Here is a 23,847-nt window from a genome sequence, read left to right on the forward strand (position 1 = left end):
AAGAAAACCAAACTCATACCAAGAGTAGAAAGAACCAACCCAATTTACACCTCAAAATCAAGAACTGGCAGGAATGGGTAACTCTGGAAGTAGCAGGAAGGAAGTAGTTCAGGGGAGGTGCTAAAATAAGAAAGGACTGATTTCAAATTGTCTAGACAGCATGTAGAGCATTAAATTCACCTCCTCCAATCCATATTTCAGTGTATTCCCTTTCCTCCACTTAGGAAAAGTTTCATCTCTGAAAGAGCAAACAGATTTTCAGTCTGGATTGGATGTCACAAGGCACATCTGAGGACTGGGGATAAGTATAAAAAAATAGGATTATGTGAAAAAACACAGAAAAATACTCCAGCTCTGGCCTCTCAGAATGCTGATATCCAAAACTTTTTACCCTTCAGATATTCTCATGCTATTCATTTAGAGTTAATGGAAAGGGCCCCCAAGGACCCAACATATTGAATGAAAATAAACCCACACTAAAGAACATACTGAGAAATTTGTGAATGTATTGTGAAATTTGAGAACTCTGGGAGCAGAATTGTGGTTCTGTTAACAAGCTTCCAAACAGAAAAATAGATTGTACTGAAAAGATCAGGAATCATAGACTTTCTAACACTAACATTGCAAGCCAGAAGACAATGGAAGAGTGCCTTAAAAATGCTGAAGGAAAATGATTTCTAAAGAGTTAGGATAAAATTAAGACATTTTCAGACATGCAAATGTCTGAAAGGAAAAAAATGTAAGTAGGAAAAAGATGTAAACTAAAACCACTTTGGAAAGCAATTTGGCATTATCTTCTCAAACTGGACTCTGCATGTGTGACAACTCAGCAATTCCTCCCCTGGTCACATACCCTAAGAAAAATACACATGCATGCTGGGAAGCAGCACAAGAAGGTTCATAGCAACACTGTTGTTCTTAATAGCAAAAGAATGGGAAAAATAAGTGTCAACCAACAGAAAAATGGATTAATAAGGTACAAAATATTAGAGCTACAAACAACTGTGTTGAATTTTAGACTTACATTATTTTTTTATTTTTAAAATTCAGTTGAAATTTCTTTCAGTGTATGCATTTTAACACACACATAGATTTGTGTTATCACCACAAAACAGTTCCATCACCAAAAATAAATAAACAAAAACTCCCTCATGCTATGTCGTTAGAGTCACACCTTCTCCCAACTCTACCCATGGCAATCGCTGATCTGTTTTTCCATCACTACAGTTCTTCCTTTTGGGGAATGTCATAAAAATGGAATCATACGTGTCTAACTTTTAGGACTGAGTATTCACTCAGCATAACCTCTTTGAAACACATTCAAGTAGTTGCACGTATCAACAGCTCATTCCTTTTCATTGTTGGATAGTACTCCACTCTATGGACATACCACACTTTGTTTATTCACCCAAGTCCCAAAATGACCACTGTGTGATGTAGATGTAGACAGATTTGATACCAATGGCTCATGGACCACTGGTATGTCTTCTTTTGTGAAGGCTCTGTTCAAATCTTTTGCCCATTCTTTTATTGGGTTATTACTGAGTTTTGAGATTACAAATCATTTGCCATATAAATGTTTTACAAATATTTTCTCCAGGACTGTGGTTGCCTTTTAGTTTTCTTTACTGTTTTTCAAAAAGCAAAAGTTTTTAATATTGATTAAATATATACATCAATTTCATTTTTCCTTTTATAGTTTATACCTTTTGTATCCTATTTAGGAAGTCTTTGTCTAAACCAATGTCAAATAGATATTCTTTATTTTCTTCTAGAAATTTAATAATTTTAGCTTTTAAGTCTCTGACACATTTCAAGTTAATTACGCCTTAAGAAAAAGACTGTTACATCCAGCATGTGAATTTTATGTTTCTAATACTGTATTTTTCACTTATAAAAATTCTATTTGGTTTTATTTTATCTTACTCTGCTGCAATATCTTTTTACTCACTTAAGCATACTTTGTTCTACTTCAGTGAAGATAGTTTTAATTTCACTTTAAAATCTTTATTTAGCTAATTCCAACATCTGACTCATCTAAGGCCACATTTGGTTGATTTTCTTTTCCCTCGTTTCTTCCTATGTCCAATAATTATGGGATTCTGTCCTGGCTATTACAAATTTTAACTTGTGAAGATTAGAGATTGTTATTTTTTTAAAATTTACTTATTTAATTTATTGGGGTGACACTGGTGAATAAAATTATACAGGTTTCAAGTATACACTTCTATAATATATCATCTATATGCACTGTGTTAACTCTGCGTGGTGAACACACAATGCAATACATAGATTCTGTTATTTAAGTGCTGTTTCTTTTGTTTCAGCAGGCAATCCATGGATGGCACACACTGTAAACTCGTTTCTTGGACTACAGCTCCAGTCTCAGTTCAGATGTTTGTTAGCTGAGCTGCAATCAGTCTGTTCTGTGCATGCCAGTTCAGGGATCAGTGAGAATTCTGGACAGGGAAGGAACTTCAGGATCCTCTCTCTGGATCTTTCCCTTTCACAACCTCCACATTCTTCTGAGTGGCCATGATTATCATTCTCTGGTTTCCCCAGCCAGTAAGACGGTGATTGTTCCACCATTCCCCCTACCACAGTACTAAAGCCATGAGAATGAAACATACTTCGTACAGTTCTCACCTCAGAGTGTGTATCCACACCAGGGTCTGTAGGCTTCTGTTCACTCTCCAGTCACTTTAGGTAGCTGGTTTTTTATTATGTCGCAATATTATAGGTTTTTGTTTCATTTTTCAGGTTAATCATCTGGAAGGGTCTTACTGTCACTACTGAAAACAGAAGCTCTGGACTGCCATCCCCTGGTTTTCAATGGGGATTCATGGACATTTGCTTCGCTACCATGCCTCAGTATCTAAATATACATTACATACATTCTTTTGTATTTACATTTTAAGAATTAGAACTTTTTTAAAAATAGTGTTACTGTGGGAAATGTTTTAAAACACATTGTTGTAGTATGCTCAGAAGAGTGGAATGAAACTAAACAAATAGGAAAAGCTGGTTTGTTTTCTCACAGGAAATTGGTAAAATATTTCATCATCTACCATGAGAAAAATATAAGGTAAAAAAGTCTTTAAAATTTTATATATAAATTGACATGTTAAATATTACATTTACAATTGGCCCTCTGTATCCACAGGTTTTGCATCTGTGGATTTAACTAACCGCAGATCAAAAATATTTGAAGAAAATAATCCCAGAAAGGTCCAAAAAGCAAATTGCACATGCCACATGCTGAGCACTACGCTGAATCCATGCGAATGATGTGTAGGCATATCCTGCTGTAGCCTAAGTGCAAATATAGGTTATATGCAAATACTATGTCGTATTACATAAAGGACTTGAGCATCCTGGGACTTTGATATCTGTGAAAGGGGGAGGGGGCGAGGAAGCAATCCGCCATGGATACCAAGGGATGGCTGTAGTTAAATATGGGGGGAGTCAAAAGTTATACTTGAATTTTCAACTGCGCAGGGGTCATCACCCCTAACCTCTGTGTTGTTCAAGGGTCAACTGTATATATAAATCAATATACGGAATCAACAGAAGTATATACAATTTAGAAAGATTTCTTTTACAACAGCAACCAAAAGAGTACATATCTAGAAATAAACTTAGGAAATATGCAACATCTATAAAGGGGAAAAAACAACAACTTTAAACCACCACTGAAGATAAAATGCATATACAAAAGAATATGCATTAATAATTGCTTGTACCACGTATGCATATAGAAACTGGGTGAATACATAAGGAACAACTGTGAAAAGAGTAAAAGACTGAGTGAGCAAGAAAAATATTAATAGTGTTCAGCTGTTATTATCTTAACATTTTTGTAAGCCATCTATTAGCTATTCAAATATATGAATTAAAAGAAATCCAAATAGACAAATTTTAAGTATTGGTATTAGGGCTAAAAGTCAACCGAATGAAGTTTAATAGGAATAAAGATGAAAATCCCTAATTTAGGCTCCAAAAGATCAACTGAACAAATACAGAAAGTCTTAAAAGCATTTCATGTGAAAAAGCTTGGTTAGATGTGGTGATTTAATATTTTTAAAAAGGCATGAATTTGTGACAACATAGATGGATCTTGAGATTAGTATGCTAAGCGAAGTAAGTCAGACAGAAAAAGCCGAGAACCATATAACTTCACCCATATGTGGGATATAAAACTGAAAGGAACAAGACAAAGAAACAAAAACTCACAGACACAGACAACAGTTTACCAGAGGGTAAGGGGGGAGGGAGGTGGTAGAAGAGGGTAAAGGGGGTCAAATATATGGTGCTGGAAGGAGAACTGACTCTGGGTGGTGAGCATACAATGCAACATATAGATGATATATAAGTGTACACTTGAAACCTATCTAACTTTACTAACCAATGTCATCCTAATAAATTTAATAAAAAAAATTTTTTTAAAGGAAATTAAAAAAAATCCAACTAGGTTCAACAATATGCCCATTGGGAACACAATGAGCCAAAGAAGCCAGGCATAAAACACTCATATTGTATAATCCACTCCAAAAATAGACCACTGTAATCTGTGGTCTAAGGACAGTGGCCACTTCTGAGAAGAAAGGGATAGAGAAGTATTGGGAGGGGGTGTATAATGGGCTGTGAGGGTTAAAATGGTGGGAGTTACATAGTGTGTTCACTTGGTAATATTTAAGTGAGCTGTATACTTACAATCTGTGTACTTTTTAGCATGTTATATTTTAATAAGAAGTTTAAAATCGAAGAAAGTGGTTATAATAAAAATACATATTTCAAAGGATTACAATGAGGATAAAGAGTTAATATATGTAAAGAACTTAGAATAGTACCTGGTACAAAGTAAGTACTGGTTAGTGTTTGAAATTTTTATTCCACTATTTACTTTTTTTTTCAGTTGGGAAGTTGTTTTTGTTTTGTTTTGTTTTTTTATTAGTTGCAACAACATGAATGGACCTTAAGAATATTATGCTAAGTGAAATAAGTCAGACTGAGAAAGACAAGTACCATATGATCTCACTTATATGTGGAATCTAAAAAACAGAATAGACGAGCAAACAAAACAAACAGACTCAGAGATATAGACACCATTTATTTTTTAAAGTGTGTACACATATACATTTTTATATACATATAGAAAGAGTATGAAATATCAAACCATTAATAGCAGTTACCTGAGCTGGATGAGGGGAGAAATGGAGATACACTTAGGAGGGATAAGTTAAGAGGAGGCTTTCACAAGTATTACATTCATAATTTTTTAAAAGCCGTAGGATTTTTAAAAATTAAGTACACCATATTTGCCTATCCCATGTACAAGCATACTGCATCTACAAACATAAGCATTCCACGGTGTCTCTAAAGTTGTATTTTTTTCAGTATAACTCTAGTATAGAAATACAAAAATACCATAGGATGCAATACTAAAGTTTACTTTCCTCTATGTGAAACGAAAGATAGCACCGCTGCTAAATCTTTTCACAAACATTCAACCTCAGAACAGAATTCTGAGTCTCCATTTTAACATGGAAACGAGCTGTGTATAAATTAGAGAGCTATTGGGTTATCTTTTTGCATTTCTAGATAACAACACTTCAAGTTAGAGACTATCTTTTTAAATGTGTTTTACACACTCTACAAGGAAAGAAAGACTTTAAAAGGGGTGAATATGCCTTAATATAAAGATAAACTAGGTATTCCAACTAAGTCCCAAACAAGTTTCAGTCATGAGGTGGTGAGGGGAGCACATAATGTCTGGTGAGTCAGAGAAGAACAAAGATTTCAAGGAGGTGGTCTGTAGAGTGGGAAAAGGGGGACTAAGGGTAGAGACACGGAGAAGAGATGGAAGAGGACAGCAAGGAGTCTATGTCCCATCCTGGCCACAGAGACAGTGAATTATTACGAAGAGATGCAGACAGAAGAGCTGAAGGAGCTTTCTCTCTAAGAGTCTGAGACCCAGGAGCACAAGCAGAGCACACTGCAGTTCTAGCACTGTTTCAGGGTACAGGTGTCAAAAATCCCAGTTACAAGGGCAGTTTTGAGAATTCTTAGTAACAAAAAAATCAGAAGACTAGAAGGAAAAAGAACATTAACACGTAGCACTAAAGTTTAGGTTCAGGACTAGTTTCTGTCATTTAACTAATTGAAATAGAGTTTAAAAGAAAATGCAGCCCAAGATATTCATTCCATTTAACTTATGAACTAATAAAATGTAATTGTCATTTCCTCAATCAATAATCTATTTCCAACCCACAATCTCCAAATACCACAGAGAAAAGTACCGTCTCACATGTATCAAAGTTAATAAGGTCATTTATAAAGGCCCATTATAACAGTATTTTCTTACTGAAATTATACATAGATTCTGATCTCGTGAGAAAAGCTAAGTGTACTTAATTTACTAAAGAGGCAAACAGAAGGGAGTTAAGTAATTTTGTTCACTATCATTATACATTTTTCATGTTAAGAACAGTATTGCCTAGTTCCTCTGGAAATAAACTCCACTGTTCTTTAATCGAGCTTTTCCAAATTTGTAATCACTCTTATGTTCCTCCACTTACCTTCCTACGATACCTTTGTCCCTGGATCAAAATGTTTCAATGGTTCCCCATGGTCCACAGAATAAGGGCCAAATTCCTTACTCTGACATTCAAGCGCTTCACACTCTCAGCCAAACCTATCTTCCTAATTTTCTCCCAAATGTCACAGGAGTCAGTGACAGTTCTCCGAAAACACCGTGCACAAGTCTCCAACTCATACTGCACTGTTTCCTACTACCTGGATCTCCTCTCATGCTTCCACGTCGCTCACAAAAATCCTCCTCACGCATCAAGACTCAGTTCTTTCACCTTTAGGAATCTTCCCTGGAGTCCCCAGGCCCTGACTCCTGTGGCACATTCTACTTCTACCACACGTGTGACATTTACTACAGCTTTGTGTGCAAGGTGTCCAGGTGGGTCCAGTAGTCTATCTCCTTACTAGTCTGTGTTCCCAGCACTCCTAATGCTCACCTTTTACAGAAACTCTCCCACACGATGTGATTTCAGTGGGGCTGTCAGTCAGACACCACCCTCCACCACAGGTGGGCATGTGAAGTAAGCCGGGCCATACTATTCATTTTCTGATGTCTTCCCAACAGGAAATAGCTCTTTCCTATTCCATCATGCGCTGTAAAGAGGCAATCCTAAAGCTGTCAGAAGCTGTTCCCCAACAATGAAAGGAGTAAATTGAAGAAATTAATGGCTGCACAAAAAAAACAACAGTCCAATACATATACATACGCCAAAATGTAAGACGGACACCTAGAGGTCCTGATGTCTTGAGGCCCTCATTCCAGTTTAATGGGTCTGAGGCCACACTCACTCATGCCTTTTCTGGTTACACAAACCAATAAATTCTCCCTTCTGCATCAGTTTGAGATGGATTTCGATTAATTCTAATTGAAAGAATTCTTTGCATAAGCTCCTGAAGAATAGGAATATGTTTGTTTCCTCCACTGAATCTCCACATGGTAGGCATCGGATAAATATTTCTAAACTGATTCCTATCTTCTGGTGATTCTATCCAAAATTCAATGATATAGGAAAAAGCCCTATACAGGGAATCAGGATCTGAATTCAAGACCCAAATAGCCAAACTAGTGAGTGACCTTGACCAAAGCACCACTCATCTCTGACCTTGGTAATCCCACTTGAAAAACAAGACGGTTGAGCATCATTATGGTACTTTCTAGATCTAAAATTCCATGTACAATTTTTAGCCAAAAATTCTTGTCTACTGGCACTGTTTCAACTACTACCATCATAAAATAAAACTTCCCAAATCTAATTTTCACAATCCTCTAGATTACGGGTCATGGCAGTAAATAGACCTGTACCTTCTTTCATTGTTCCCCAGAGCCTAGCACATACCAGATCTCCAATAAATGTCTACTGAATCAATAAAAAAATTCAGTAAGTTATCAAAATTTATATTTTGCAACTTCATGTTACTCCCTATGTTTTAAACTACCTCAAAAAGAACTTCTTCCTCTTCCACTCTTGCCAAGAAACAAAGTTTAACTTTCCTTTTCCTCTGTGATTAATGTAACAGCTGTAGTGGAGACCATCTTGCCAATTTTTGTAGCATGTAGTATCAGCCCCATCTTTATCCTCCACCTCCTGATCATAACTAGAAATAATTTCAAATTCTGTATTTTCAGGGCCAAATTATTCTTCAACAATTTCTATCAAATTATATCTTCATATTAAATCTGTTTGAAATGCTTCCACCAATCTCCAACCACTACAACTACATGTATTTCTTTCTCCCAACATTGGAATTTATTAATATTTTAACTACACAATCTCTATGAAGTAAACAATTAGAGAATATCCAAGTAAAACATCTGTAAGAACCACTCCCATGTGTTGACTCGAGATTAGACTAACTTAAAATAACTTATCTTGATGTTCAACTTTCGAATCATTTTCATTTGATGAGGGGATTCTGAAAAGAACCATATAATAAATATCTCTGGGTGGTAAGACCTAGGCTAAGTAAAAATTTTTCTTTTTATCTATCTCTACTTACTACTTTTACAACAGGTTAACTTGTGTAATTTTAAATTACTCGTTATACTTATATAAATGAGTTTTTAGTACCTTGACTTTGAGTATTAACTAATGTAGTAAGAAAGATGAATGAGGACTGGGGAAGAATACAGAACTGCCAGCAAACTGGGGCATGAACACCATGAGGAAGGAAGAGGTAACATGCCCAGATCCACACGATACATACTTTAACAAATACAAATAACACACACAGCAGGGCTATGTACAAGCAGTAGCTTGGGCTAAGTGAAACAGAAACTAATCTTGCTACGAAAGAAAGAAAAAAAAAGTGAATATGAAAAAATCCACAGCTGGGATCATACTCACTGGTGAAACCTGGAAACTTCTCCCAAAAGATCAGGAACAAGATAATGATGCCTGCGTTCACCTACTCAACATAGCGCTAGAAGTTCCAGCCAGAGCAATTAGGCAAGAAAAAGAAACAAAAGGCATCCACATTGGAAAGGCCAAAGTAAAATTCTCTCTTTTTACAAACGACAATCTAATATGTAGAAAACCTTAAAGAACTCATACCTCTCCCCCCAAAAAACCATTAGCGCTGAGAGGAACTCAGCAGCCACAGAATATAAAATTAACATACAAAAATCAGTTGTATTTTCTATACACTAACAATGAATATGAGAACATTAAGAAAACCATTCTACTTACAATAGCATCATAAAAATAAAATACTTAGATATAAATTTAACCAAAAAGATACAAGGTTTGTGCTCTGAAAATTACAAGACACTGTTGAAAGAAATTGTAAAAACTAAATAAATAAACAGACACTTCATTTAAAATAGGGAGGCCAGAAAGGGGAGTTCTCATGCCCTGTATCAATCAAGAAGCACAATTTCCTTTTCCCTCTAAAACAGAGCATCCGCTTTTATTTTAGTGGACTTGCGCATGGACAGCACGGTTGCATGTATTCTGGGTTGCAATTCCTTGCTGTTCCCAAATAAACCCATTTTGCTGAAGAAATAGCTGACTTTGTTTAAGGTCAATGTGTTTGATGACCCACACAAGGATCCAGAGAAGACCCCCGATAACTCTGAGGCTGGAAAGCAAGCAGGTGAGGTGCCCACCAAGCCCACTGAACTGTTTTCTCACTGACCCTGGAGTTTGAGGGTAAGTTTTCTCCTGGATTGAGCTTCTGATCTCTTTGTATTTTGAAGCTGTCCAGGCTCTACTGGGATCTGTTTAAGGTTTCACCCCTGTCCGTCACAAGCCTCATTTATTTCCGAGTACTCATTTTTGGCAACTGGGCCCGACTCCTTTGGAATCAGGCAGCTTCTTGAGACTATGCTAGCCTTCAGCCTGACTCCCTTTGTAACCAGACTGTTTCTACTGAAACTGTGCTGGCCTTCAGTCTGGTTCTAGACCAGACTCTGCCACTCAAACTGTGTTTCAGCCTTCAACCTGACTTACTTGGGAGCTGGCTGTTCTGCTAGAATTGTGCTGTTCAGCTTCAGCCGACTCCTTCAGGATCACACTGTTCTTAGTGGGATTGGCTGGTATTTGGCCTGTAGGCTGTTTGGGTCTTTGCTCTAGAGAAAAGCCTCTGAAAAATGGCATCCCACTTATCTAAATACTTTCAGAGCACCGCTCCTACTGAGACCCCGCCAATTTTATGTTTAAAAACTGTGATGTCTCCTCATGCACATTTCTAACAAAATGGACTGGTTTGACTAAAAGTAATTTATGATACCAGTGGCCATTATGGAGAACTTCTGAAATCCCCAAAACTTATTTTTCTTAAAAACAAATTGGACAACCATGGCTTTGAAATTGACAAAATTGAATGGACTACATATTTCGATTGGAATTTCAAGGCTTCTAAATGTTACCATGAATCCAAAATTGCCTCTTTGCAAAATAAAGTGTTTAGATTAATGGATGCAAATAAGCATTTAAAGAAAGAGAAAAATGGGGCCGGCCCGGTGGCTCAGGCGGTTGGAGCGCCATGCTCCTAACTCCGAAGGCTGCCAGTTCGATTCCCACATGGGCCAATGGGCTCTCAACCACAAGGTTGGCAGTTCGACTCCTGCAAGGGATGGTGGGCTGTGCCCCCTGCAACTAGAAAATGGCAACAGGACCTGGAGCTGAGCTGCGCCCGACACAACTAAGACTGAAAGGACAACAACTTGAAGCTGAACGGCACCCTCCACAACTAAGATTGAAAGGACAACAACTTGACTTGGAAAAAAGGCCTGGAAGTACACACTGTTCCCCAATAAAGTCCTGTTCCCCTTCCCCAATAAAATCTTTAAAAAAAAAAAAAAAAAAAAAGTGTTGGCAAGAATGTGGAACCTTCACAGATTGCTGGTGGTAATGTAAAATGCTGAAGCTGGTGTGGAAAACTGGCAATTTCTCAAAAACATAAACGTGGGATTGTCATTTCATCCAGCAATTCCAATCCTAGGTATATACCCAAGAGAACTGAAGATAGGGTTACAGATACTTGCACACCAATGTTCATAGCAGCTTTATTCACAAGAGTCAAAAGATGGAAACAATCGAAGTGTACATCAATATATGAATGGATAAACAAATGTGATATATACACACAGTGGAATATTATTCAGTTATAAAAAGGAATGAAATTCTAATACATGCCACAATATGGATGAACCTTGAAAACATTATGCTAAGTAACATAAGCCGGAAACAAAAGGACAAATATTACATGATTCTATCTATCTATCTATCTATTATTTATTTTAGATTTTATTGGGGAATGAGAACAGGACTTTATTGGGGAACAGTGTGTACTTCCAGGACTTTTTTCCAAGTCAAGTTGTCATCCTTTCAGTCTTAGTTGTGGAGGGCACAGCTCAGCTCCAGGTCCAGTTGCCTTTGCTAGTTGCAGGGGGCGCAGCCCACCATCCCTTGCGGAAGTCCAACGGCAACCTTGTGATTGAAAGGACGCGCTCCAACCAACTGAGCCATCCCGGAGATCAGTGTCAGCTCAGCTCTAGGTGCCGTACTCAATCTTAGTTGCAGGGGGCGCTGCCCACCCTTGCGAGACTCAAGGAATTGAACTGGCAACCTTGTGGTTGAGAGCCTGCGCTTCAACCAACTGAGCCATCTGGTAGGCAACTCAGCTCAAGGTGCCATGTTCAATCTTAGTTGCAGGGGGCAGAGCTCACCATCCCTTGCGGGACTCGAGGAACTGAACCGGCAACCTTGTGGTTGAGAGCCCACTGGCCCATGTGGGAATTGAACCGGCAGCCTTCGGAGTTAGGAGTGTGGAGCTCTAACCGCCTGAGCCACCAGGCCGGCCCATATGATTCTATTTATGTGAGGTACCTAGAATAGTCAAATTCAGAGAGACAGAAAGTAGAACAGAGGTTACCAGGAGCTGGATGGAGGGATATAGAATTTATGTTTGGGATGATAAAAAAGTCTTGGAAATAAATAGTAGTGATGGTTATATGATTTGAAGTACCTAATGCCACTGAATTACACCCTTAAAATGGGTAAAATGTACACTTTATGTATATTTTACCATGATAAAAATAATTTTTAAATATCGAGGTGAAGAATTAACCAATTAAGACAGATTACATACCCAATACAGAAATCTGATGCAGTTTCTGAGAAAGCAAATCAATAAAAACAATGAGTACTTTGTGAGACAACCACAGTATCGTAATGATACTACAGTCCTATAACACTGTCTCCTTGAAACTTAAATATTTCAGTATGTTTATTTTTTTAAGATTTTCATTGAAAAATATAGCTAACATACATTATATCAGTTCGAGGTGTACAACATAGTCGTTCAACAATTATATACCTAAAGAAGTGATCACCATAAGTCCAGCAACCATCTGACACAGTACCATGCTATCAAAATATTGACTATATTCCCCATGCTGTACATTACATCCCCATGACTTACGTTTTATACCTAGAAATTTGGATTACATATTGCCCTTCACTATTCCCCCACTTTTTTCACCCAATTACAGTTGACATTCAATACTATTTTACATTAATTTCAGGTGTTCAGCATAGTGGTTAGACACTTGTATAACTTAGAAGTCATCCCCCTGACTAGTCTAGTACTCACCTGGCACTATACATAGTTATTACCATATTATTGGCTATGTTCCCTATGTTATGCCCTACATCCCCATGACTACTTCTTAACAATCAATTTGTACTTCTTAATCCTTTTCCCTTTTTCACCCATCCCCTCAACCCCCCCCCTCTGGCAACCATCAAAACGTTCTAAGTATCTATGAGTTTGTTTCTTTTGTTTGTTTCTGTTCTTTAGATTCCACATAAAAGGGAAATCACATTGCATCTTTCTTTCTCTGTCTGACATACTCCACTCAGCACAATACCCTTCAGGTCCATCCATGCTGCCACAGATGGCAAGCATCCATTCCCTTCCATGGCAGAGCAATATTTCATTGTATATATGTACCACTTCCTGTTTAATCCAACCATCCATCAACAGACGCCCAAGCTGCCTCCACATCTTGGCATTTTAAGTAATGCTGCAATGAACATAGGGATCCACATGTCCCCTCAAAGAAGCATTTTGGGTTTCTTCAGATAAATACCCAGAAGTGGGATTACTGGGTCCTACTTTGTTATAGCCTTTGTTTTAAAGTCTGTTTTGTCTAGTATTAGTATTGCTACCCCAGCCTTTTGTTTCCATTTTCATGAAATAACTTTTTCCATCCCTTTACTTTCAGTCTGTGTGTGCATTTAATCCATTTACATTTAAAGTAATTGTTGATAGATATGTAGTTATTGCCATTATTCATAATTTTGATCCTTCTTTTTTTCCCTCTTAAAGAAGTCCCTCTAACATTTCTTGTAATACTGGTTTGGTGATGAACTCCTTTAGCTTTTTCTTACCTGGGAAGCTCTTTATCTGCCCTTCTATTCTAAATGATAGCTTTTCTGGGTAGAGTAGTCTTGATTGTAGGCCCTTGCTTTTCATCCCTTTGAATATTTCGTGCCAATCCCTTCTGGCCTGCAAAGTTTCTGTTGAGAAATCAACTGACAGTCTTATGGGAGCTCCCTTTAAAGTAACTATGATGCAAATGTTGTTACACTTGATGATGTCCCAGAGTCTCTTAAACTATCCTCATTTTTTTTCTTTTTTGTTTTTGCTGTTCTGATTGGGTGTTTTCTGTTACCTTGTCTTCCAAATCACTGATTTGACCGTCTGCGTCATTTAGTCTGTTGTTGAGTCCTTCTAGTTCATTCTTCATTTCAGTTACTGTATTCTTCACTTCTGATTATTTTTACAGTTTTTATGTGCTTTTTATACTTGATATCTCTTTGTGGAAGTTCTCACTAAGTTCCTTGAGGAGGCATCCTCATAACCAGTGTTTTGAATTCTGTCTCTGGTAGGTTGCTTGCCTCCATTTCATTTAGTTCTTCATCTGAGTTTTCTCCTGTTCTTTCATTTGGGATGTATTTCTTTGTTTTCTTATTTTGGCTGCCTTTCTGCGTTTGTTTCTATGTATTAGATAGACTTGCTATGTCTCCCATTCTTACCAGATGGCCTTATGTAGCAGGTGTCCTGTGGGGCCCAGTGGCACAGTCTCCATGATCACCCGCACTGGGTGCTCCAGGAATATCCCTTGTGTGGGTTGTTTGTGCTCTCCTGTTGTAGTTGAGCCTTGACTGCTATCAGCACGTCAGTGGGTGGGATTGATCCTCTCAGGCTGACTGGCTGTGGGGTTTGGCCACAACCACAGCTTACAGGCTGCTATGTGCAGGGCTCACCCCATAGAGCAAGATTTACTCCAGTGGGCTCTATTCAGACCGCCCTCTGGGTGTGCCATTTGTGGGGCTAATTAGGTGGTGCTCTGCTGTGGTCTGAAGCCAACCTCCAAGTACGTTGGTTCTGGGGCATCTTGGGAGGGGCTAGGTGCAGGCCCAGGTCAGCCACTGCCTATGACTGGCCAGGAACTACCTGGTAGGAGCTACAAAGTAATCCACAGTTGGTTGCTGCCTGTGCTGAACCTGGAGGCATGTGGAAGAGGCCATGCTGCAAACCGAGGACTGCGGCGACCAGTATCAGACTTAGGGTAGCTCTGCAAAAGGTCAGGTCACTCTGAGGCCTGTTGCCAGCTACCAGTACCCTTAAGGTTCAGCCTCTGATAAAGCCTCATGTGGTACGGAGTTGTGTATGTTGGGGCATCAGTGAGTCACCAAGGTGGAGCAAGCAGAGCTCACCAGACCAATTCAGATTTGGCCATGGGCATGGGAGCAGGGCACCACACAGGAAAGATGGCACACACCTGCTGGCTGCACAGGAGGAAGACCCCACACAGAGAAAACGGCAACTGTCCCTGCAGTCCTCGCCCAGAAGCCACACAACTCAGTCTCTCCTCATATGTCTCCAACACCCCCTGAGTCACTGTCCCTCTGCTGGAGCCCAGGGTGAATGCCTGCAAGAGAATGAGTCTGTGCACGGACCCTTTAAGAGGACATCTGGGTTTCCTACAGCCTTCCGTCCCACTTGGATAGTCAGCATCCCCACTGTTTTTTCCACAGCCAGATATTATGGGGGCTCCTCTTCCCAGTACCAGTACTCCGGGCTGGGGAGCTTGGTATGGGGTTGGGGTCCCCCACTCCTCCATGGGGAACCTCTATAGTCAAGATACCCCCCAATTTTGAACCACCACACAAAAGTCTGGGGCCAACCTGTTTCGCGTCTCTATCCCTCCTACCAGTCTCCACGTGGCTTCTTCTTTATATCCTTAGTTATAAAACTTCTGTTTACCTAGACTTCAGATAGTTCTCCAGGTTGATTGTTCTATAATTTAGTTGTAATTTTCATGTTTTCACAGGATGAAGCAAGTACAGCATTTATCTACTCTGCCACATGGGAGCTCTCACCCCAGTATGTTTAAATGTATCAAAAGATTTTTTTCAGAAGGTTCCTTCCCTCTATCCATAGTGCTCCAAGCATCCTTACGTGTTTCTTCCCTTTCCCATATCAAAAAGTAAAACAAAACCCCCTCCTTCCTGGCTTTCCTAATAACAAGATGTCTGCAGCAGTATCAGATGTCTACATGGACCCACCCAGAAGGAAAACTGCCCTCTGCACAGAACAACTCTGCATCAGGCTGTCACTCCCAGAGCACTGCCTCTGTTCCAAAGAACAGAGCCCAACCTTGACCATGAGTCAGGAAGTTCTTTTAACAGGACTGAGTCTATCATAAAAGCACTGAATCTAACAGGACTGAGTCTATCATAAAAGCACTGAATCTCACTTCAAAGGACAGGAAAGGAGCCACTTTCATTTCCCACACAGCTGATTACCCAATTTCCCTTGAACAAGTTCAATTCAGATCTAGCTTACAAATATACGGCTGGAGAGAGAAGCAAACAGAAGTGAGAGGCTAGCAAATGGGAAAAGGATGATATTCCAAGTAGCTACAGAAAAAAGAAAAGGGCAGAGATAGAAAGAATACTGAAGAATGTGTGTGTGTGTGTGTGTGTGTGTGTGTGTGTGTACCGGGGTGCCAGAAAAAAGTACACACATGACTTGCACTCATCTTTTGTTATCAGTATATATTATTACAATTTTGATACAGTTTTTTCTTTCCTTAAAATGTGCATACAGTGGTGGAGGGTTAGCTCAGTTTTTTGGAGCACAGTGCTCATAACACCAAGGTTGCCGGTTGGATCCCCACATGCGCCACTGTGAGCTGCGCCCTCCACAACTAGATTGAAAGAACTACTTGACTTGGAGCGATGGGTCCTGGAAAGAAACACTTAAAATAAATAATTTAAAAATATATATATATGCATACATTTTTTTGCACATTTTTTGGCACCCTCAGTATATGTATATACACAGAGGGTAGCAAAAAATGTACAAGTATACACATTTTAAGAAAGGAAAAAACTGTATTCAAATTGTAATACTCAATATATACTGATAACAAAAGATGAATACAAGTCACGTTTGACTTCTGCAATTACAAGAGGTGCTCAAAGTGATTACCATCAGTGTAATTTTAACACAGTTTTTTCTTTCTTAAAATGTATATATATTTTTTGGCACCCTCCGTGTGTGTGTGGGGGGGGGGGTGTATAATTTCAAGTCACTGACAATGAATCAGAGTCCCACATACCCCCAAAAAGTACCAGAGAACATCACAGCAAGATGAGAAAATAAACAAACAAAAGAACCACTAATTGGAATTAGTGATTTTCCTAGAGATTTGAGAGGAAGCAAACAAGTATCAACGTCATAATCACTTGTTTGTTTTGACAGTATCAAATCATCAGAAAGTTCAGTTAAACAACTGATGCCCAAGAAGCTGAGCTGGTAGTAGGGGACACTTTATTTCTGTAATGCTTGGGGTTTATGCCTCTCAAGATGTATCAATTTTGAAATTTTTGAAAATGCAAGTATGTGGAAGAAATAATACCCTATGTTGACAAGGGAGCAGAAAAACAAGCACCCTCACTGTCCTGGCAATAATTAATTTCAAACAACCAACTGCTCAGAAGTAGGAGTTTAGGTAAATTATAGTACATCCATATTACGGAACAGCAGTCATTAAAACAATGAACATTCCACACATATGAAAATGTTCACAGTGCAACAGATTTAAAATAAAAGATTGTAAGATAATATATACAGTATGGTCCTAAATTTACTTTAAAAGCCTACTTAAATGTGTACATAGAAAAGAAGACTGGAAATATATACTAATATGTTGAAGGGGATATGTCTGGGTAACAAAAATAAGATATACACTTATTTTCTTCTTTGGTGTATATTTCTATATATACCAACATTTCCGTAATAAACGTGTATCTTATACAATCAGAAGTAAAGTGTTACACAGAAAAAGTTCAAATGTATTTATTAACATATTGAATTCACAATATAAGGAAGAATAGAATACATTATATTTTAGAAAAAATCCAACAAAATCTTTTCTTGGTGCTTTTAAAGGTTTAACCTTGAATTCTCTGGAAGTCACTCATCCAAAACATAGCTTCCCCAAAGACGTTAAATGAAAGAGGTACTGTTTGGAGTAAATTCAGACTGCATTCAAACTACCTGCTATAGTAAGATTTCTGTCATTATTGTGGTAACTGTGAAATTCCACATGAGATGGATTCACACTGGACTCCTAAGGCTCCCACCCAAAATCAGAACTCAGCAGTAAACCTTCCTACCAAGGTCAAGAAAGAGAAAGGCCAAGACAAAAATAAAGTGTAGTCATGATGTCACAAATTTCTAACAGCTAAGTATTATTAGATTTATAGCCTGTCTTTTAAAATACTATCAAGATTAACAAAGCAAAATAAAACTCTTCATTAGGTTGGACTCCTAATTAAACATCACTGATTACTCACTATATACTAGGTCCTAGGGTTATAAACATGAAGATAGTTCCTTGTCCTAAAGAAGCTCAATCCCCTGAGGCAAAAAAATGCAATTAAGCATGATCTAAAATGGTAAGTGCCATACTAGAGGTTGGTCCAACTGCTGCAGGCGCAAGAAGCTGCACTTATTAATATAGGGCAGAGCTGGGAAAGGCATCAAAGAGATGACACTTGAGCTTTTTGAGCTGGCATTCTCCCGCAGAGAAAGGCAGTCACTGCGTTCCTGTCATAACAATCTGAGCAAAGTGACAAAGGTAGGAAAATTCTACGCCTGTGTGGAAAAGGGTGAGTTGTCCAGCATATCTAGTGTGTAGGGAATGCGGAGACAATGTCAGAAACAAAACTCAAGGAAAGTTTGGTGCCACCCCTCCTCCTGTCCATGAAGATGAAAATGGACTTATCTTTCCAATGCTAAAATTTCTTTGTTATTCCCCACACTTAAAAAAGTAAGGGCACACAGACCTCTTAGCACATCGTTCTTCCTTGGCTATAAACAACAGTCTGGCCAACAGTTAGGAGCCCATCCTAACCCCAATCACTATCAAGTTCACAAAGGTAGCCCAGCTGGCTCTGTCATGAAATGTTCAATAAGTCATCCAGATAATTTGCATTCAAAACACGACATAGCAAAATCTACTTGTTTATAAACTGGTCACTTCCCTCTAGACAGTAAAATATTTTCAGATTCTGTTCAACATTTTTATCAGCCACTTGGAAAAGACAGAAGACAGGTTTATCAATTGTGTCGATAAAGGCTCAAAGAAAATACTATGTAGGATCACAAACTCAAGCTTCAAAAAGACTTGAGCAGTTATACTGATTAAGCCAAATATATCTAGCCCTGCCCCCAATTTAGGACAAACAAGGGCAAGCCAAATGTTCACCCCCTCAACGAAATGTAACAGAAATAAATGTAATATTTCTTAATGAAACTAAAATTTTACATCTATGTTTATTATCAATCGTACAAGTTCAGGATGGAGGATATCTAGCTTGACTTCAGTTCAGATGAAATAAAACCCAGAGTTTGGTCGCTATAAATTCAATATGAGTGATTAGTGTGAAATGGCAAGCTCAAAAGTCTCCAAAAATCAGACTTTACGCCACATTAACAAAAATAACGTCCAACTCAATGCTACAAATATGTGTATAAAATCTTCTACATGCTGGTACTGAATTATATCTGTCAATAAAACAAAGATAAATATGGCACAATCCCTAGTTTTAAGAGTTTATAGCCTAAAGCAGTATTTTTTAAAACCGTGGGTCACAAAATCAATTAAGTTGCCACCAATATTTTTTAATGAAATAGTAATGAACAGAAAATGTCAGAGTACACTGTACAGTAAGTATTACATCATGAAACTTTTAACTTCTTCATATATGTATATACCAGGGTGCCAAAGAAACATACCCATTTTAAGAGATGTTATCTATGCATTACTTTTCCAAGTTGAATTGAATTACGGTAGCAATGTGTAGTATGATGTTAGCTGAAAAGACGGCATTAATCAAATGAATGTTAGCATCATTCATTGTATTACAATTTTAATAGTTTTTTCTTTTCTTAAAATATGTATACATTTTTTGGCACCCTCTGTATGTATATGCATGTATACATGTACATACACACATAAGAGATAACAATTTTGAATGTATTTCTTGTTGTAGGTCAAAAGTTGGAAAGATGTTGGTCTAATGGAAGAGAATAAAATAAATATACCACTGTAACGCACAAAGTATCATGGAATATAAAAGTATAAAATCTATCTGGTTAGAAAAAGAGAGGGGTATGGTCAAGGGTCTAGAAAAAGATTTACAAAGATAGCAGTACCTGAAAAGAGCTTTGACAAGTAAGAAAGAATCAGAGAGATGAACACGGGGGTACAGCACCCCACATAAACAGAATAATATAAATAAAGATATAATACAGCAAACAAAAAAAAGTATTTAATAGGTGGCAAATAATCCTGGCACATAGCAGCACTGGTATAATTAAATCCAAACCAAAGAACTTAGGGAAAGTTCAGTTTGACCAAAGTGTAAAGTACAAGTAGGTCAGCAGAAGAGGCTAAAAAAGCAAATCTGAGCCGTAACATGAAAGTGCTGAGCACATAGTAAACATTTAATGAATATCAGCTATTTCAACTAGTCTTACTTATTTCTGGAGCCTTAAACCGTATTACCTCTAATGTCTCCCACAATTCTAAAATGTTATATATTACTGAAGGGCTCTGATGCAAACTATTTACATATAGGCACAGAACACAAAATCCTAAGAAATTGCAGGGAGTCTATTCTATCCAATAAGGAAGAATGTTCTAATCACAGCTGCCTAACCCAAAAAGTGGTGAGGGCACTACGACTGGACCAAATGCACATATGTTTGAAGTATGATATGAGTCTACAATATAAAGTTAATTTATCATACACTAATTCTTCCATCGATTTTGATTCTCACTCATTAATCAGCAAGAGCTCAGGAATGACTTAGAAGCGAAAGAGAGAAACGGATGGAAGTAGGAGGGTGGGATTGTATTCCATCATAGATAAGCAGGAAAACAGAAAGCTTCTGAATGACATTTCCCAACATAGTCAGTCATTATCTTTGCTAGAATATCCTAATGGTGATGCAGCAAATCAACTGCAAGTACCTGGACCACGACTAAAATAATTTGGCAATGTATTTATGAATATTTTCTTTAAGTTCCCAAAGCCTTTATGTGAAAAAAACTCTTGCTTTTCCACACAAAATCAGTCTAGAGGGGTTATGCAAAAGTCTTGAGAGTATAATCATAAACAGGTTTACAACATTGGACCAAAACCGTAACATAGCATATCCAATAATGCTTATACATTGGGAATAATTTCAGATCAAGTGAAATGTCTTTATAATCAAGAATAAAGACAAAAGAATTCAAAAAATGATTCAAAATACAAACTTAAAAAATTAATTTTTAAGCACAAATGTGAAAATATGGTATGAATATAAAGTACTTTCAACCTCAATAACCATTCCTTTTTGAGACTGTCATGCTTCAGAATGTGTCTAAAAATGCTAGATATAAAACGGTATCATGTTTACAATTTAGCTTAGTGCTTCTAAAGCACATTCTTTTATAATACTGCATGATAAAATGAACTGCAACATTTCAATAGTCTATAGAATATTGTTACGTATTGCCTGTTCTATAAAAAATGCTGATCATTTCCTATTGATCATGTCCTGTTTGCTCTACAGAATGACAGATCAAAACAAAGACCTCTTGTTTTGGGAAGGCAGTCAATAAATGTTTGCTAAATTCAACTTCTTTCCTATTAACACTCCCTTAAAAAGACGGCAATAATACCCAACATATTCCTCAGGGCGGTTTAAAAACCTGCCTTCTACAATCAGTAACCACAAGATTGCCACGGGGATACGAAAGTCAATTTGGGGAATGCAATCAATAATGTTGTAAAGATTTTGTAGGGTATCCGATGGACACTTGTGCCATTAGGGAGACCACCTCAGGGATGATGTAGATGCCTGATCACTGCACCGTACACCTGAAGCTGAACAATAACGAATGTCAACTACAATTTTATATACATATATAGTTACAAGAAGTGAAGTTCAACGTTAGGAACAGAGACAGTGGAAATGTAATGGCTGTGTGCAATGTCAGAGGGGTAGTGGATGGGGGAGAGGGTTATCACTGTGTGAGGGATATAAATGATAAATGTCTATTACATTGTTTTGTACACCTGAAACTAATTTTTAAAAAATCAAAAAAAATAAAACAATAAAAACCTGCCTTCTGACATGTCATACCCTGATCTATACTCATTATCAATGCAAATCATTACATTCAGAAGTAGAACACTAAATACTATGTAGTCTTATAAAACTGTTTAATATAGAAATAAAATTCCTTAAATATAACTTAATGAAAAGTCTGTAGAGAACGAATCGCTTATCTTTTGTGCCCAAGACATACACTACTGACAAATTCCTTGCAGAGGCAACATGGCATAATGAAAGAAGCTGTGGCTTAGAATCCCAAAGTCCTAGGTTCAAATCTCAACTCAGGATTACTGGCTCAAGTACCTTAGATCACAGTCACTTAACTTCTCTCAGCTGAAGTTTTCCATCTGTTTAAAAAAGAGGCGAGAGGTGACTACATGATGTAAGGCTCAAGCAGAATCCTGATGTGGAAGTTCCCTATGAAAACTAAATCATAACACATTGAGCACGTCCTCACTTTTCAGAACAAAATAAAAGTCCTGGGTATATGACATCTTCTCTACCCCTAGTGGATGTCTTTACTTCTTAGAGGTATGGGGCCCTTTCAGAGGCTTCAAAGGCTGGGATTGCCTCATGGAGCAAGTAACTAAAGAGCCCACTGCCCTCACCCTATTTCACGGAGTTGTACCCCATTCACCAACATATTTAGTGAAATTCTGTGAATACCAGCTCTTTCAGATCTAGTTTCATGGACCTATTCCCTCCCCACAGGATTTCCATGTTAAATTTCTTTTAAGGCTTTTTTTTTTAATAGTGTTCTTTTGTTTGTTTTTTTTCACCTATCTGAGGAAAATAAAGCAAAAGAAATCAGATAAAAGGCACAAAATATGCATTACTTTTTAAATTCAAAAAATATAACATTACAATACTAAAACATGAGGAATTCTAGTTGGCAATGAGGAAAATTTTTCATGGTCTACTAAGTGGGGATTTCATGGTCTACTAAGTGGGGATTAGGAAAGAATAAGCTACAAATGCCCTGAATTATTTAAAAATTCACCTCATAACAGTAGAACAAACAAGATGACCTTCTGAGGCTGCTTCCACTTTTAAGATGCCAAACTAATACATATGTACTCAAACTTTCACTGCTTTTCTATTTTAGGAGTTTAATTACAATCCTTGTTTTATTTGTTGTTGTTGTTATTGTTTGGTGCTGCTGTTAGAGGATGGGGAAAGTATTTTCTTGGTCTTTGGTTTCCATTATTTGGTAGTTTGAGTGCAATCAATAAGGGAATGACAGATGTTTCACAAAAATAATTGGATTTTTCTCACCTAATGCACTTGGGAACAGGAAGCTTCTTGGAAACGTAAAATAAACAATAAAAGGATGCAGGGCTTTCCAAGCATTTATGTCAACAGAAAGGAAAGCAGATAATCTCTAATAGGGAAAGAGACATAAGGAATCTGAATATGGATTAAAGGGTTCAAAAAAGAACAGCCCCTGGTAACACTAGAAAAGGACAGCAAGAGTGTCAAGTATATCACAAGATACTGCCCATTGCCAAGAAAAAACTTAAGGGGAATATTCAGTTGTTGAAGGACAAAAAAGGACGAACAGCCCGAGATCCAGCTTCTTCATCTGCATAATGAAGATAACATTAGGGCAGCTATGGGAATCCACATGGTGTAACAAAAGTGAAATACCCAGCACACTGCCTAACTCTTGTGATCCTCAAAAAAGGGCAGTGTCCTCCCCTCCCTCTAAAGTCAATCACAGAATATCAAATTGAAAGGAAAGCTTACATATCACCTGTCCTGAGTTAATAAATCAAATAATTTGAAAATGTTATAATCTGTACAGAATTCCTTAATTATAAAAAGAAATAAATAAAAGGCAGTAAGATATTACTACAAGATCTCAAAAACTTTACCAACGTCAAACTTTACCCTTTGCACTGTTGCAATAGGGACTCCTTCCCTCACTAACATCTGAGCAATTCCTCCAAATTGGTAGGAAGTAGGTACAAGTTTCCCTCCCTGCTGTAAGGATTTTGGGTTAGCAAGCAGAGACGGACATCTGTGCTCCAAGTTGGTCATAAAAATCAAAGATGAAACTCA

At 37.7% G+C, this 23,847-nt stretch overlaps 1 protein-coding gene across 8 annotated transcripts in view; it reads right to left on the reverse strand.

Annotated features, from left to right (window-relative positions):
* Nucleotides 1–23,847, reverse strand: part of DOCK3 (dedicator of cytokinesis 3) — a 294,157-nt gene that overhangs the window by 267,679 nt on the left and 2,631 nt on the right. The window lies entirely within an intron of this gene.

Source organism: Rhinolophus sinicus, chromosome 5 (assembly GCF_057876585.1).
Source record: "Rhinolophus sinicus isolate RSI-liver-muscle chromosome 5, RSI-T2T, whole genome shotgun sequence".
Taxonomy (NCBI): Eukaryota; Metazoa; Chordata; class Mammalia; order Chiroptera; family Rhinolophidae; genus Rhinolophus; species Rhinolophus sinicus.